We start from the raw sequence: 13744 nt of genomic DNA, 5'->3' as shown, positions 1-13744 counted from the left end.
TGAAAAGCAGAAAGAAACCAGTCCTGCCTGGTGCTCACCAGGAGGGTTGTGTGGCAGCTATAAAGTCTTCATGGTGTGTACACAACTTTGCCCATAACTCGGCTTTACAACATACTCAACAGACATTTTATGAAACCACAGAGGCATAAGGGGGAGGAGCTGAAGAAATATAAAAGAAATGCCTGTTGCAAACCCTCCCAAATAAAGTCAGCTCAGGACATTCATCCTGCTGGTGTCGGAGCCACTGAAGAATGCTTCTGTGAGGCTGCGTGTGCTCTTCATCTCTGAGGCATTAGGACCCCTGGACCTTGCCCTGGCGCAGTGGCTGCTGGGAGGACCATTGTCTTCTGCAGCCCCTGGGACATTGAGTTGTTTCTTGTTCACTCATTCACAGATCTGCCCCTGGGTTGGCCCCCAGCTTTGTTTTGTTGAATCCCACTCCACGAGCTTCCTTTCTTTACTCTCATGTGTTTGTGCCTCTAGCGCTGGTTTTATCTTCACCTGGAGGCAAAGAACACGAACCAATAAAGCCGATTGTCGGTGATCAATGGCTCATCGGTCGTTTGATCCCTTTTCACCTCGGTCGCTGGCATCTGCCATTTTACTAGGACTTGTTGCAATCCTGACGAGGCTCGAGGGAGCCCAAGAGGGTTGTTTAAGATGTGAGAAAAAAATATCATTCAAACAATCGTAACTGATTACCAGGCACTGGCCCCAAATCTGCAGAACTGGAGACCGAAGGGAAGATGGAGGCAGCAAGAGGGAATGTAAAACATGCATAAGGGTGAAGTAAAGGAGGAGGAGAGAGAAGCATGGGGCTCCTCCTCTTAGCTTCCTGCATTCTCACAAGATCTGCCTGGGAGGACAGTGGTCGAGAGGTTCAGGAGATTCAAGTAGCAGAGGGAATAGATATAGAAAGGTTTACATGTATTTAGAGGGCAAGCACCCCTAAAACAAGAGGTGGTCTTAAGAGAGTAAAGTGAAGTCTGAAATAACAAGCATTTACAATGCAACAGGTCTCGCAACTGCGAGTTTTAGAGCTATGGGTATTGTAAATGGCAATGCCTTTTGGACAATTAACAGGTATTGTAGTTTATAATAGTACATTTCCACCAGTACCATAAGTACCACTATTATTATTACTATCACCATAGAGTCGTAATAGTAATATTTGTATTGGTGGTTATGGTATTTGTTGTGGTGGTATTGGGACTGGTGGTGGTGGTGGGACTGGTGATGTTAGTGGTTGTGTTATTGTTGTTATTGTTTGTAGTGGTGGTGGTACTACTTGTGCTAGTGTTGGTGGTAATGGTACTGGTGGTAGTGATGGAGATGTTGTTACTGGTGCTGTTGGTAGTACTGGTGGTGGTTGTTGTTGTACTGGTGGTGGTATTGGTGGTGTTATTGATAGTGGTGGTACCATCCGTGACATCGCCATCCCGGATCGAGAAGAAGGACCACCCCAACTGCCCGGGAGGAGGCCTCGCCATCTCACACAAAAACTCATTCCGCCTCACCAACTCCAGCGAAAGCTTCCCCGCTGCCGAACACCTATACTTCCACATCCAGACCAGCTGCAACTCCGCGGCACCTTCGCCTACAGACCTCCCGTCCCCCGGATCCTCTTCGCTGACACCATGACCGACCTCATCGCACCCCACACCATCGCCGCCACAGACTACATAGTCATTGGAGACCTATACTTCCACCTTGACAACCCCAACGACCCCAACTCCGCCGCCCTCCTCGACAATCTCGCGAGCATCGGACTAAAAGAACTCATCACCACACCAATCCTCAAAGCAGGACACACCCTCAACCCCATCCTCTCCGGAGGGAACAGCATCCACTTCAGCCACACAACGCAGCCCCCATGGACCGACCACCGCTGAGTACACTTCTTTGTCGACAAACCCAAGTCAGCCAAACCCACTCCGCGTCCCCGCAAAGAAACTGGAGAAAGTCACGAGGAGCAACTCAACACCACCCTCAACCTCAACACCCCCACCGCTGCAACCGACGCCAACTGCGCAGCCAGGAAACTCCACTCCTGGGTCTCCAACTGCGCAGACAAGCTTGCCCCGCTACGCAACTGCGACAAACAGCGCCCTAGAAGAGCAGCCTGGTTCACCACCAACCTCCAAGGAGCCAGGCGCACCTTCAGACGTCTGGAGAAACAGCAAGACACCAGAAAACTACACCAGCTACAAAAACACCAGGACGGACTACAACCAACGAATCAGAACCACCAAAAGAACTTTCATCCACAACAAAATCCTCGTCCACTCTAGCAACTCTTCAGTGTCATCCAGAAGTTCACTAAGCCCGCAGCGAAGCCACGGACATCACTCCCTCCCAGGACATCTGTGACAAGCTCGGATCCTACTTCCACCGGAAGATAAAAAACCTTTATGACAACTTCAACCACCTCATGCCTGACTAAGCAGCCACCGCGCCATCCGGCAACGCCAGCCAGCCCACCATCTCCTACTGGATCTCAGTCACGACAGAAGAGACCGAATCAACCATGAAAAGCATCCATTCAGGGGCTCCCACTGACCCCTGCCCACCACACATCTACCACGGAGCGGCCACTACCATAGCACCCAAACTACAATGCACCATCAACACCACATTAGCAACCTGCACCTTCCCCGATGACTGGAAACACGCAAAAGTCAGGCCCCTGCTCAAGAAGCCCTCCGCAGATCCTAAAAATCTATCGGGCCATCTCGCTCCTCCCCTTCAAAACGGAGAACTCATCAAAGACAACAGCGTCCTCGACCCTTCTCAATCCGGATTCCACAGCAACCACAGCACCGGGACCACCCTACCCACTGCCACAGACGACATCTGCACTGTTCTCAACCAAGGCCACAACGCAGCCCTGATTCTACTTGACCTGTCAGCAGCCTTCGACACCATCTCCCACCACACATTTGCAGCCAGACTACACAATGATGGGAATACGAGGAACTGCCATCGACTGGATCCGATCGTTCCTCAAGAGCAGAAGCCAAAGGGTCAGACTGCTACCCTTCCTCTCCGAACCCACGGAAATCAACTGCGGAGTTCCACAGGGCTAATCGCTTAGCCCGACCCTCTTCAACATCTACATGGCCCCCCTCGCCGCCATCACGGCCTCAGCATAGTGTCCTACGCTGACGACACCCATCTCATCCTCTCCCTCACTAAGGACCCCACCACCACCAGACCATACCCCAGGAAGGAATGCAGGACGTCACAGCCCGGATGAGCAACAGCTGCCTAAAGCTTAACTTGAAGACTGAAGTCCCCGTCCTCTGAACCACCCCATCAGCATTAAACAACACCAGGTGGCCCGCCGCCCTCGGCAGCTCCCGACCCCCACAGAACACGCCAGAAATTGGCATCGTACTCGACTCCTCCCTCTCCATAAACTAATAGGTCAACTCCGTCGCCTCTAGCTGTTTCAACATCCTCCGCATGACTTTCAAATGAATACCCCCCGAATCAAGGAAGACAATTACCCAAGCACTCATCATCAGCAAACTGGACTACGGAGACGCCCACTACGCCGACATAAGTCCCTACTCCGCAAGCGGCAGATGATACAGGACTCCACTGCCACACTCATCCTCGGCATCCCCCCGCACGAGCACATCAGCCAACACCTACGGAATCTCCACTGGGTCCCCAGCGAGAAGAGTCCACAGAGCCAAAGCAGGGGGAGATCCTTCTTCTACATCGTGGCCAAAACCTGGAATAAACTCCTGATCAATATTTGGTGCGCCCCATCACTGAAAACCTTCTGGAAGGATCTCAAGCTCAAGACCTGGCTCGTCGGATAAACGGAACTGCTGTAATCCAGCACTCTGCCCCCCCCCGTCCCCCTCCAAAAAAAAAAGCCTTGAGACCCTCACGGGTGAGTAGCGCGCTTACAATTCCCTGATTGATTGATTGTCTTCTGTTGCTCCTGTGTGGATTCCAAATAATCCCCCTTTGGTAGTTTAGCTGCCCCACTGAGAGGTTGGGTATTCAATGCTACTAAGTTGATGCTGTTTTCCTTACTGGAATCAACTGACTTGCATCAATTGTAGAGTCTACATTTGTTGCAGTCCTCCTAAAGTTGCTAAGTACCTGCATTTGCAAAAGGAGTCTATTCTCATCAACTCTTCTACACCCCAATCTTATGTGCAACACCACCAGGTGCACACTGCTCGATCCAGGTTCTTCAAATCTCATCCAACATGTTCTTTATATGCCAAACTACAAACAAATCGCTTTCGAGCATGCAGCATGAAAGGACAGCCAGGAATCCAAAGGAAAGCAGGGTACTTCCTGACCTTGCTAGGGGCATGATGCACTATGTGAGTAACAATATAGGACCACCCAGAAAGTGTTTTAGGCCTTGCTGGGGGAATGGAAAGCGCTATATGCCTATCAATATAATACAATGAAAGAGTGTGTATAGTGCAGTGTGCAAAGACAGAATGTTGTTTTATATGCAAAGGTTGGAAAAGGTGAGCAACAAAAGCAAATTTAGACGAGAACAGTAGCGTACACGAACAATGCCTAGATATATAAATGGGGTGGGGGTCTGCTGGCAGTCAGGAGTTATTGGGCTCAGATTGCATCAACCACAACAGTTGACTATGGTTAAAATGGGTCTTAACCTTACTATTGGGCTCAGAGGTGATCAATGGTACTCCCCATTAGAACAGGGCTTTCAGGGTAGCAAAGCTGAGTGGTCGACGGATTAATCTGGGAGGTGGTGTGAGGTTGGAGACTTATAACTCAACAACTTATAACTCAAAAACCATCGGTCAAAAAGTAATGATTCGCAGCCCAGCCGGTACAAAAGGATAACTGCACATAACTTAGCAGAGGGCGGTTAATGAGACACCGATGGAGTAGCACGCTCACTCCATTTCACGACAGCCTTCTCTGGTGCAGTACATTAGCCCTTGGCCCTGCGTAGGGCGGGTGTAACAGTCCCTGAAAGAGGAAAAAGCCGATGCTCTGAATATTCTCAGCCACAACCAAATAATCTTTCAGTTAGCCTCCACTCGAGGAGACTCGTCTTCACCGTAGAAGAACAATGGCACCGTGCCTTTCAGTGTCCAGATGGAAATGTTTGTGAAATCCTTCTGTAGGTGCTGCATGTGTGACAAGCGGTCAGTAGAGCCTGGCACACTCAGTGTGCAGTAGGCATGGCTCACGAGCAAGGATACTTCAGCTGGGGCCTCGCCCAACTGGCAGACTTTGCACTTGCATGTAGGTCCTGGGAGCGCCAGCAGACGTCTGATAGAGATGCACATGCAGCAGCAGAGCTTGTGGTCATGAAGTTCTTGCTGCCAGTGTCTTCCTCAGAGCCAGTCTCATGCCCTCGCCCCACCAAGCAAGTGTCCAGCATGGGCTGCAGTGGTGATGCTCCTCCCGACATCCTTAGGTTTCTATCAGCACTCTGAGATTCCTGAAAGCCAAACATGTCAAAGGTTGCAACTACCTTAGCCCTTCGATCCTTCCAGGTGCCAATTCTCAAAGTTGAATTCTCTCTGGGATGAATTGCGGAACATCCTTAGTCACGCGTGTTAATGCGGCCTTCACAATACCGACACATCTTGACTTCCAGACCACGTTCACAGCCCTTGGTTCATGCCTTGCATTGTGTTGCTGAGTCAGCATCTCACTCCATCTCCCCACACTCTGGCCTCTTCTTCCTCTGTGCAAGGGTACCTCCAGTATCTCTCCTGAACGTCTGTCAACTCTCCTTCAAAGCAGGATGCAGCACCCCCTTGGGAGTTCAGGGACTCTTACTCAAGTTACTGGCTCAAACAGGGCAAGGGAACTGGTGGTCAGTGTACAAACCTAGAACTGAAAGAAATCTCCCCGTCTTCACTCGTCTGCGACCCCAGATCTCTGGTGAGGAAATCTTGGCGCACTGACTGGAAGTTTCGGTCTCATTTTCATACCATGTTGAAGACAGGCCTTGCGTATTCCAGCAATTGAGTTCTTTAACCGGTTCTGGCCAGTTCTGCACTTATGTGAATTTCACGCACATTGGTCCAGCCATGGTCTTTGCGACAAATGTGAGCAAGAAGTCTGAGAAGGGGGCTAGAAGGGTCATCTCAGGAGCAACCTAAAACAAGAGGGCAAGGGAAGCTGTCCCTCGTAACTACTTGCTACTGTGATGTACAGCCTCAGCCAGGGAGGGAACAATGGCACAGGAAAGGGCATTGGAAATTTCAGGCTTCAAAGGGACCCTCTGTTTCCACCGCACTGTCTGACCTGCCGAAAGGGATCCCTGGAATATTCTGGGGAAAACCCTGCAATATATATTTGATGTCTGGGCTCTACCTCTTAAGTACCATACAGAGTATGCCTGACACAAAGTGGAACCCACATGGCTGCAGCCACACCCACATCAACATACCCAGCCCACACCATCATAGGAACCGCCATCACCAAATCTTTGCGAAGAGACTGGACCAAGGCCTCAGAAGCATGCTGGTCTGCCAAACTCCTACACCACTGGCCTCAACGCAACATCCTCCCAGAGCCCATCTTAGACTTCAACATCTGGATAACCACCTACACAGACACTCTGACTCCTTTCAAAGCCAACAAACCCACAAGAACTAGACCGCAAGCAAGATGGTAAACAGAAGCGCTCGGGCTCATCAAACGTCACTGCTAGCAACCTAGGCGCAGATGGAGACAAAGTCAGAAAGACACAGACAAGAGCACCTACAAATCCACCCTCAGGCGCTACCATCAGGAAATCAGGCAACATAACGCTCCGCGCTCACTGACAGCATCAACAGAGCACCAACAGATTTAAGGAAATCTTTGCCATAGTAAAAGACTTAATCTCTCTGGCAGCAAGCTCCACCAGCGCTACATCCATGCCAGTCAGACCCGGACCCCATCTAAATAGGAGAATTGTTTCTAACAAGAAGACCCTCAAATATCATTGCGCAGTTTCCGATCCACCAAACGACCGTACTAAGTTATCTACGCTTGCTAATATGACTCGAATTAAACGAGATCTATATGGTGCACAGCACTCGTAGTGCTCCTTAAGGTGAAAGAATTGTGATTGAATATAGCGATAGTGATTCCCCCTTCCATATAAACAACAAAATATCACTACCAGGGTCCTCTATCACAAAATAAGGGCCGAAATACAAGAAATAGTTTTGTTCACGCATTTGAAACGTTACCACGTCATCGTTAATACTACAAGAAATCTGTTGGCTTTTCCTGAAGAAGACACCGTTGTGTGTCGAAACGCGCGTCGATTTACTCATTGCCACCAATGTAATTTTGAACGAAAATGAAATGTTTTTAATATTGAAATGTGGTTTTGAGTTATGATAATGAATTTTTATTTTAAAAAATTCTATACATTTTTAATTTTCTTGAACTCTTCTACGTGTTTGACAGTCTCAGTTAAGATTTAGGCTTATGTAAAGTTACTTGGGAAAGATATTTTCAACTGAGCAAGCTCCACCAGCATCAGCCACTCTCAAGACTGCATCAAGCGGTCCCCTTTCTTCAACAAGATAACAAGTATTTATAAAAGCTTCAAGCCCCAACCAGACCCATACATCCTTGTAGCCCTCCTGCCCATATCTACTAACACCCAAAGGACCACCTTGAACAACTGGCTCACAACCATCCCTCAAGAACCGCAATGACCATGCAGTCCGTACAATCTGAAGAGCCCTCAGAACCATGACCTCCTCACCACGTCTTCATCAAAGGACTGGACCCCATAAGCACAGCCCTCACCCTGATCCTGAACGACTCAATCATCACAGCCACTTACACCGATGCCTGGAAAAACCCACAGTACTCCCCTACTCAAGAAACCTTCAACAGACCCGAAGAAACTGCCAGCTACTCACCACAATCAGCCAACATGATCAAATACTGTCTCCATCTCCTGCTTCCACACAGTAAAGATGCTCAAGAAGGTCTTCAAAGGGCTCCCCACTAACTCAAAGAATCAGCACCAAAGTCCTTAACAGCAGCAAGCTTGACTATGGCAACATACTCTATGCTGGAATCAACACTCAACTGCCCAGTAGACTCAGGACCATACAAAACTCAGCAGCCATGTTCACCCCGAATCACCACAATGAATGAACAGGATCAACCACCTCAAAGAGCTCCACTGGCTCCCAATGCACAAACAAGCACTCTTCAAACATCCCTCACACACATACAAAAGCCCCACATAGCTCCAGAAATGCATAAACTTTCACAAACATACAGACATCTCCTCTCAGTTGGACTTCTACTTGCTCACACCCCCAGCATAAGGAGAACCAGATCAGGCGATGGTACCTTCTACCTCGCTCCTACACGCTGCAACAACAGGCCCCTCAAAGCCTCCTCCTCAGTTCTTGAAGTCTGCAAGAAACTATGGACTTGGCTCTTTATCTAGACCAGGCTCGACCCATACAGCTCCTGCTTGAGTGCCAGGATACCCTTCTCGGTGAGTTGTGAGCTATACAAAAGCACAACACTGTCTCACTCTCCTCATGCATTCTTCACACAGGCAACGTGTGCACAAGTCTGCAGAACCTTCATGTGAAACAGCCACTCCTCTTAAGGCTGGGCAAACGACATGGTTATAAGGGACTGATGGAATAATTATGAAGATGGGAGAGGTCAGCAGGCTGCACTTCCAAAGCAGGGTACATGGGGTTGGGGCTGTTCTATACTATGTTCATTTAGCTAACTAGCCACCATTGCAGGCCTCTATCACCCAAGGAGATTATAATACTCTTGCTCATAAAACTGTGAGGTGCAATTGTGTGTGCCCAGCCGTTCAGGGTCTTTTAAAATGCCTAGCTCACATGCATGATCACTGTATGCCCAGACGTGAGGTTAAAAACTCGACAGCTTAAAATGGGGCGTTAAAGGCAGGAGTGCACCTTCCCCATATCCATGTAGGGTGACCTTTCTCCATCCAAGCGGCTGGAATCCCAACTATCTACTGACATAAGTTGAAGTTTCGACCCTCTGGTGAGAAAGAGGGCAGATCTCCCTCAGGGCAGCATAACATGAAATGATGTTCAAGTGTTATTATTTAAGCTTGTGCCAAGTGTAACAAAATAATTAATGAGAAAGGAAGAATTAAAGACACCTGGCATTAATATTGTCCTGTCTGGGTGCCTGGTGCATGCTCTATGGACTCATGTCCAGTCTGTGAGTCTGTCTCTCCTGCTGTCCCCCATGGGAGCCTGCTGCATGCTCTATGGACTCATGTCCTGTATGTGAGTCTGTCTCTCCTGCTGTCCCCATGTCCTGTCTGTGAGTCTGTCTCTCCTGCTGTCCACCCACATGGCCTGTCGGTGAGTCTGTCTCTCCTTCTGTCCCCCATGGGAGCCTGGTGCATGCTCTATGGACTCATGTCCTGTCTGTGAGTCTGTCTCTCCTGCTGTCCCCATGTCCTGTCTGTGAGTCTGTCTCTCCTGCTGTCCCCATGTCCTGTCTGTGAGTCTGTCTCTCCTGCTGTCCCCATGTCCTGTCTGTGAGTCTGTCTCTCCTGCTGTCCCCCATGGCTGCCTGGTGCATGCTCTATGGACTCATATCCTGTCTGTGAGTCTGTCTTTTCTGCTGTCCCCATGTCCTGTCTGTGAGTCTGTCTCTCCTGCTGTCCCCCATGGGAGCCTGCTGCATGCTCTATGGACTCATGTCCTGTCTGTGAGTCTGTCTCTCTTTCTGACCCTCATGGGAGCCTGGTGCATGCTCTATGGACTCATGTCAAGTCTGTGAGTCTGTCTCTTCTGCTGTCCACCCACATGGCCTGTCTGTGAGTCTGTCTCTCCTGCTGTCCCCATGTCCTGTCTGTGAGTCCGTCTCTCCTGCTGTCCCCATGTCCTGTCTGTGAGTCTGTCTCTCCTGCTGTCCCCCATGGGTGCCTGCTCTATGGACTCATGGCCTGTCTGTGAGTCTGTCTCTCCTGCTGTCCCCATGTCCTGTCTGTGAGTCTGTCTCTCCTGCTGTCCCCATGTCCTGTCTGTGAGTCTGTCTCTCCTGCTGCCCCCCATGGGAGCCTGGTGCATGCTCTATGGACTCATGTCCTGTCTGTGAGTCTGTCTCTCCTGCTGTCCCCATGTCCTGTCTGTGAGTCTGTCTCTCCTGCTGTCCCCCATGGGTGCCTGCTCTATGGACTCATGGCCTGTCTGTGAGTCTGTCTCTCCTGCTGTCCCCATGTCCTGTCTGTGAGTCTGTCTCTCCTGCTGTCCCCCATGGGTGCCTGGTGCATGCTCTATGGACTCATATCCTGTCTGTGAGTCTGTCTTTCCTGCTGTCCCCCATGGGTGCCTGCTCTATGGACTCATGGCCTGTCTGTGAGTCTGTCTCTCCTGCTGTCCCCATGTCCTGTCTGTGAGTCTGTCTCTCCTGCTGTCCCCATGTCCTGTCTGTGAGTCTGTCTCTCCTGCTGTCCCCATGTCCTGTCTGTGAGTCTGTCTCTCCTGCTGCCCCCCATGGGAGCCTGGTGCATGCTCTATGGACTCATGTCCTGTCTGTGAGTCTGTCTCTCCTGCTGTCCCCATGTCCTGTCTGTGAGTCTGTCTCTCCTGCTGTCCCCCATGGGTGCCTGCTCTATGGACTCATGGCCTGTCTGTGAGTCTGTCTCTCCTGCTGTCCCCATGTCCTGTCTGTGAGTCTGTCTCTCCTGCTGTCCCCCATGGGTGCCTGCTCTATGGACTCATGGCCTGTCTGTGAGTCTGTCTCTCCTGCTGTCCCCATGTCCTGTCTGTGAGTCTGTCTCTCCTGCTGTCCCCCATGGGTGCATGCTCTATGGACTCATATCCTGTCTGTGAGTCTGTCTTTCCTGCTGTCCCCATGTCCTGTCTGTGAGTCTGTCTCTCCTGCTGTCCCCCATGGGTGCATGCTCTATGGACTCATGGCCTGTCTGTGAGTCTGTCTCTCCTGCTGTCCCCATGTCCTGTCTGTGAGTCTGTCTCTCCTGCTGTCCCCCATGGGTGCCTGCTCTATGGACTCATGGCCTGTCTGTGAGTCTGTCTCTCCTGCTGTCCCCATGTCCTGTCTGTGAGTCTGTCTCTCCTGCTGTCCCCCATGGGTGCCTGGTGCATGCTCTATGGACTCATATCCTGTCTGTGAGTCTGTCTTCCCTGCTGTCCCCCATGGGTGCCTGCTCTATGGACTCATGGCCTGTCTGTGAGTCTGTCTCTCCTGCTGTCCCCATGTCCTGTCTGTGAGTCTGTCTCTCCTGCTGTCCCCATGTCCTGTCTGTGAGTCTGTCTCTCCTGCTGTCCCCCATGGGTGCATGCTCTATGGACTCATGTCCTGTCTGTGAGTCTGCTGTGCTTGTTGCACCCTCAGGAAGAGACTCCTGCTGCTCCCCCCCCCCCCCCCCCCGGTGAAAGGGGGGGGGGCTCGTGTTTTGATTTATATCTAAACAATGCTTTTTACAAACCCCTCCCTGGAAGCACCAGGCAGGGCGAGAGCTGCGAGACTGTCAGGGTCCCACCCCCCCCCCGGGTCCCACTCACCCCCCCGGGGTCCCACTCACCCCCACCTGCACCAGCCGCCTCCTCCAACACCGCTCCCCAGTCACACGCTGCCGACCATAGAGACGGCCAGGGAGGAGGAGAGCGGCACCGAGGCGGACATGTTGGATTGGAATACTGGGCGCCCATAGACATAACGGCGGCCATGATGGAACAGGCACACGCACGTCGCGTGCAGACTGTCGGAAATGTTTTTTTAGCTTCGGCCATCTTGCCTTGGGATCTGGCATCGAGGGATCCTCGAGCCGCGGCGTCGCTGTGCGGCATTGGCCGCCATGTTGCAATGCTGGCGTTAAGTTAAAAGTGTAAAGTGAATAAACGAAAAATAGTGGAAAGCTCGGGCTAGTAAATTTCGGGATGAAAAAGTCCGCGCAACAAGGAGTTTGGCGTCATGAATGCCTCACAAACAGTACCGTTCGTGTCACGCATTTCTCCATAGTGCGGTGGTGATCCTCTCGCTCGCTGAACAGGAGCGAGGCTTGGAACGCACGCTCCCCTCTGTGCGTGCCCGCGCCGCGGGGTCAGGGGGCGCGCACTACTTCCGGTTGTCAGGCTGGGTCAGCTGATGGGCCCTGAGCTGCAGACAGTGTGCGGGCAGAGGAGAGCGGTGCGGGGCAGAGGAGACCGGTGCGGGGCAGAGGAGACCGGTGCGGGGCAGGGGAGACCGGTGCGGGGCAGGGGAGACCGGTGCGGGGCAGGGGAGAGCGGTGCGGGGCAGGGAGGCTCCGGAGGCTGCGGAGAGAAGGCTACTGTGGGCTCAGGAGCGCAGGGAGCGTGGGACAGGGGCAGCAGGACAGAGCCTGGGGGGAGAGACAGGTATAGCAGACAGAGGCAGGCAGGGGCACAACTGCTGGGGTAGTAGACACTAAGCAGGACACAAGCAGAGGGAAGCAGGCAGGGGCAGGGGGTGAAGCATCAGCCAGCCTGAGAGCTGCAAGCAGGGAACAGAGGGCAGAGAGAGCCAGGCAGAGGAGAGAGAGGGACACAGAGAGGTGAGAGGGCAGAGAGTGCCAGGCAGAGGAGAGAGAGGGCACAGATAGGAGAGAGGGCAGAGAGTGCCAGGCAGAGGAGAGAGATCAACCTGACACAGGAGAGTGGGCACAGAGAGGTGAGAGGGCAGAGAGAGCCAGGCAGAAGGGCTGAGACGTGCAAGTGGAGTACCGAGTAAGAAGCTTGCAAGATGCTGTAGGTACTTCTATAGAGGCAGCGACACAGGGTTAAAGCAGTGTGAACATAGAGGAGCAGAGCACCAGGTGTAGGGTGACAGGTCACAGGGGGTGGGCAGTGTGCCCTTACTGAGGGTTCAAGCCCCCAGAGAAAGACACCAGGACGCTCTGGTTCACAAGGAGGGCGAGCAGCAGGGTAGATGCACCCACAGGCAGCTCCAGAGAGGAGAGGGCAGGGAGGCAGCCGACAGGACAGGCAGGTGTGATCCAAGGCGGGGCAGGCCTGGCAGAGAGGTGTGTTCAGAGGCAGGGCCACAGGTGAGATACTGGCACCGAGTGGAGGCTCGCAGGAAGTTTCTGAAGTGCTGTCTGTTTACTGAGAACCAGAGGTGGGCGATCTGGGGTCACTTCCCCAAATGGGAGGAAGCACCATCTGCAAGTGAAGTTCAGGCAGGGGAAAAGGAGGACACAGACCCCACAGCATCAGTGTTCTGGCTTCCAGAGGAGGCGAAGGCTTCATCTCCTCATCCTCCCCCCCCCATAATTGGCTGACTACGGATCACCAGCTATCACCTTACCTATTCCTATGGATTTGAAAAGAGGACACCGACTCGAGCAGCAATAATCTGGCGCCAATGGGGTTTGCCTGACAGCATTGGGGAATACCAAGCAAAGCGAAAGGTACGTACCTTTTTAAGACCGATGAACCTAAACACCTTTTTATCTTTGTAAAAGATACAATGCTATGATCGAGATCCATTTGTGCACCAGTAGCTGGTCAGCGTTTTGATTGTGAAGTGACCAAGTTGTAGTTGTGTCAATGTATAGTCGCCTACAGGGAAACAGGAAACGCTGATCACTGTGGATCACAGCTAGAGTGTGGTGGCCTTGGGCACTCATCCACTTTAATGGGAAAAGTCGAAATCTACTAGAATCTATGCAGGGCACAAGTCCGAAAAAAAAGAAGTGGGGAACGCTGTTGTCACAACAGGAAATGACATTACGAAAGGTGGCTTGCACCATCAGACTCATTGCCTCCCC

The 13744-nt window shown here is 51.8% G+C and overlaps 2 protein-coding genes across 7 annotated transcripts in view; one reads left to right on the top strand and one right to left on the bottom strand.

The window, feature by feature from the left end:
• WDR3 (WD repeat domain 3) overlaps positions 1-12015 on the bottom strand; it is a 137340-nt gene extending 125325 nt beyond the window's left edge. For 3 of the 6 annotated variants that reach the window (XR_013599687.1, XR_013599688.1, XM_078656344.1), the window contains exon 1: positions 11540-11626. The gene's annotated coding sequence lies outside the window, so the exon portion shown is untranslated. Of the gene's footprint in view, positions 1-11539; positions 11627-11950 lie in introns of those variants that run through there. The other 3 variants (XR_013599689.1, XM_078656345.1, XM_078656346.1) reach the window with 2 other exon arrangements.
• A 468-nt stretch (positions 12016-12483) lies between these two features.
• The window catches only part of GDAP2 (ganglioside induced differentiation associated protein 2), a 228520-nt gene continuing 227259 nt past the window's right edge, over positions 12484-13744 (top strand). Inside the window, exon 1 of the mRNA XM_078656343.1 lies at positions 12484-13384. The gene's annotated coding sequence lies outside the window, so the exon portion shown is untranslated. The remainder of the gene's footprint in view (positions 13385-13744) is intronic.

This window comes from Lissotriton helveticus, chromosome 8 (assembly GCF_964261635.1).
Source record: "Lissotriton helveticus chromosome 8, aLisHel1.1, whole genome shotgun sequence".
NCBI classification, from domain to species: domain Eukaryota; kingdom Metazoa; phylum Chordata; class Amphibia; order Caudata; family Salamandridae; genus Lissotriton; species Lissotriton helveticus.
The sequence above is the reverse complement of the archived record's forward strand: the minus strand, read 5'-3'. Positions and strand labels throughout refer to the sequence as shown.